The 3,748-nt window shown below is 45.5% G+C and overlaps 1 pseudogene; it reads right to left on the reverse strand.

Moving 5' to 3' along the window:
- Nucleotides 1-1,157: 1,157 nt before the first annotated feature.
- Nucleotides 1,158-3,098, reverse strand: LOC115179652 (E3 ubiquitin-protein ligase TRIM63 pseudogene; annotated as a pseudogene).
- Between the last annotated feature and the right edge of the window lie 650 nt (nucleotides 3,099-3,748).

Genomic DNA, 3,748 nt, shown 5'->3' on the forward strand with positions numbered 1-3,748 from the left:
TGACCCATGTTGCAGACTCCACCCTGCCATGAGACATCCATGTCTTCATCACTGGAAAATATAAACCGTTGACTTTAATATCAATGTAATAATTTTCTTTAAAACAAGTTTTATTAAAATGACTTTTCCTTTAACATCAAATATCTAAAAACAAGTAAACTCAGATTCTTTCCAATTTCACATATGTTGTAGGTTAGATCCTATTTTACGTCATCTGATGTGTTTGTGTTGTTCCAGTCATCGGTTGAGACACAGTATACTCTAGAATATAGACATGGATGTCTCATGGTAGGGTGGCGTCTGCAAAATGGGTCAACCTCAAGCATCTCTATCTCCTAAATGTTTTGGCATTCTGGTTCAAAAAGTCACTTTCTGACCACTTCTAACATGGGTAAATATGTATGGGAAGTTACATCCAAAACTAAAGGGGTGTGGTCAAAAAGTGATTGAAATCAAATGGAACGACCCGTAAGTCTATTCACACGCTGGGAATTGTACTGTAGAGAAATGTGTCGTTGGTATTGAATGGCGAATGGATTAAACATAGCCTATCATTTGAAGTCATCGTTTTATAGACGATCTGCAGAAGAGGATCCACAGTGATAATGGATTACAGTACATTGCTTCGAAACCACAGACATCTCCTACTGACTCAATGCATTGTCATCGCACTAGCATGCATAGCATGTACCAAAGGATTCATGTGACCAGCTTAACGTTTACGTTGTTCATCAGAAATAACCCCCGGTCAATGTGGTCTCGACTCGCAGACCGTTTTTGTGAAGTGTTGCTGCTACCTCTTTTTTTCCTATTCCTGTCCGATAAGGGTATCAGGCTTGACCTCTGACCCATAGGCATACCAGACAGAGTCAGACAGCAACTGGAATGATCAAGACCAGTGGAGAAGAGGCTAGGTCAGGGAGGGAAACATGAGACCCCCCCCACTCCTCTACCCACCCTGCTACACTGATCTATTCCAGACCTTTAAGGCCCTTCACCACCTCTCCCATTCTAGCCCTGTAAAAATAGACCCTATTTCACCAGCAAGAACACTAAGTAAGGCTCTACTCTAAATTCATGAGCCATGTAAATGTGTAGCGCTAAATAAAGCCCTATTCGTCAGTGAGGTGTGTGGGATATTGACAGGACGAGCAAAGTATTTCCGCAACACTTTATTTCTTTAAACTGTCACTTACATTAGAAATATTACAGTTGTGTTAAAAAACAACACCAAGTGAATTAAGTGCATTTTGCAGCAATTCAAGTTTTCAATAGTTTGACAGACAATGATATATTATACACAACATGAATAATGCTTTGCTATATTTTTATATTTTTTCAATCTAGTCTAGACTTGAGCAATGTACATTATGTGAAAAGCGTTCAAGTGTAAACTTAGTTATTTCCATGAGATATCTATTTCAGGAGATATCAAAAAACAGTACCATATAAACACGTAGAAATACAAAAGTATAAAAAAAGAAAAAGTCTGAACAAAATGTTGCGGCCTGGACACAGTGAAATAAACTACTTTTCAGAATTGCACTTTCCACCTTAGCTCTAAATTGTGTATTCACCACAGTGAATATCCTAGTTATAACTAGTCTAAATTGTGTATTCACCACAGTGAATATCCTAGTTATAACTAGTCGATAAATAACTAGTTACTCTTTCTTAAAAAGCAGCTTGTTCATCAAACCAATCCTTATCTCAGTGCCCAAACCTCTCCTCAACTGCAATAATACAGTACTTCTAATACAGTCTTTAGTTATTACTATTCCTCCTCCTCTTCTTCCTCCTCTTCTTCCTCCTCCTCTTCTTCTTCCTCTGTCACCACATCATCATCATCATCCCCCAGTCCAAAGCCCATTTGGTACAAGATGACCTCCACGTCTTCTGTGCACAGTGTAAGGTGCTCCATGTTCTCGAACCCAGGCTCGGGCCTCTCTAAGTTGGAGCCTTTAGCTGCCTCTTTGGCCTGTGCGATCAGCTCCTTCCCACTAATCAGGAACTCGGCTGCATTGCCCTTCTCCATGGTCTGGGTCGCCTTCTCCTTTAGGTTGATACTAGCCTGGAGCTGCTCTGTGTACCTCTCCACCAGGGTCCTCAGCAACCCCAGCTTCCTCTCCTCCTCCTGGGTGATCTTTTCCAGGAGCTGGCCCTTACGTTCCTCCAGGATGGCATAGAGCAAGTCGAAGCTCTCCCCCAGACGTCTCTTCTGAAGCTGGCTGTTCTCCTCGATGCTCTTGCATGTGTCCTCCATCTGAGCCATCACGGCCTGGACACAGCTGTTACCCGCAGCAAGGAGATCTACGGCGTTCCGCAGCTCGGCCTTCTGGGTATCGTAGATGCTCTGCAGGGGTGACACCTCACAGTCCTTGTGCTGGCCGAACACTTTGCACATGGAGCAGGTGGGCGTCTGGCAGGTCACACAGTAAATATTGATGCGCTCGTCCTCGTGCTCCGTACACATGGGCTCCTTGGTGTCTTTGTCCTTCATCGGTGGGTCTGCAACGTTACCTACTACTTCTCCGCTGCCGCTCTCCGTCTGCTGCTTGTAGATATCAATGATGTTCTCCACCAGCAGGTTCCTCTGCAGGCCGTAGACGCCATGGCGGTCCAGGACGACCTCGAAGCGGCAGGTGGGGCAGCGGAAGATGCCCCCGGAGTAGTGGTAAGGGTTGCGGGAGTCGTAGAGGTCGCTGGCGCAGCCGCGGCACAGGTTGTGTTGGCAGGGCAGGATGACTACGGGCTTCTGGAACATCTCCAGGCAGATGGGGCAGCTCAGCTGGCTCTCCAGGCTCTCCCTGGGGCTGGGCTGGTGCGTCACCTGGCCGGTCTGGATATCCATGTCTGGATAGATGTGTTTCTCTGTTCTCACAAGGTATAAGTCCTTAAAGTTCTGAGTGGGTGGCCTAGGCGCTTCGTCTTAAGTGGTGTGGCTCTTTCTCTGTGTCTGTCTCTCCTTCTATTGCAGTCTGGTATAGTGACTGCTTTCTTTACTTAGTTTATTTTGATCTAGCCACTCTCCGGCCACAGCTGACGATTTATACCGCTGGGCTGGCCGCGACACCCGAGCCTCCACGCGGTCTGAGGCACGGGTCCCACCCTTTGCTTGTTTGCAAGGCTCAATTCGGAGAAAATTAACCCCTTCTGGCCCCGGCACATGCCATACTTAGCAACACCCCCCGTCCCGCCCTCCCCTCTCTCTCCTTCTGTGGGAGGGGCTAAATCAAATAGACAACTGGCCAAACAACCTCCTTGTGACAGGGGAAGATCCCGCCAATAACAACGTCTCGTCACCCACCACACCACAACACACGACTAGGGTCGTTCACATCTGTTTACATCTTTGACTGACCCCTTTCGGCCTCTGCAGAAATAGGTCACACGTAATGCCTTCTCATAGCCAGACATTAGGTATGTTATTAATTCATCTCTCGTGGACAGACTACGTAAACATATATCAAGCATCTGACCAAATTATGGAAGATTTTAGTTTCTGGGTTAACGGAGATTAGTGAAAGCATAAACATGTCCATATTCTGGTGTTATACAGAGAAATTGTAAACATGCTGGTTTCCTTGAAGATGCTCTAGCAGACTGTAAATCCATGGCTGACAGAAAGAAATGCAGATTTGACAGAGTAAACAACGTAGAAATAGAATGAACACAAGTTGTAGAATCCACATAGTTTGTAATAGAGCCGGTAGAATGTGCCATATTGCTCTACTATATGTCTACAGAG

The sequence above is a fragment of the Salmo trutta genome, chromosome 39, assembly GCF_901001165.1.
Source record: "Salmo trutta chromosome 39, fSalTru1.1, whole genome shotgun sequence".
NCBI classification, from domain to species: Eukaryota; Metazoa; Chordata; class Actinopteri; order Salmoniformes; family Salmonidae; genus Salmo; species Salmo trutta.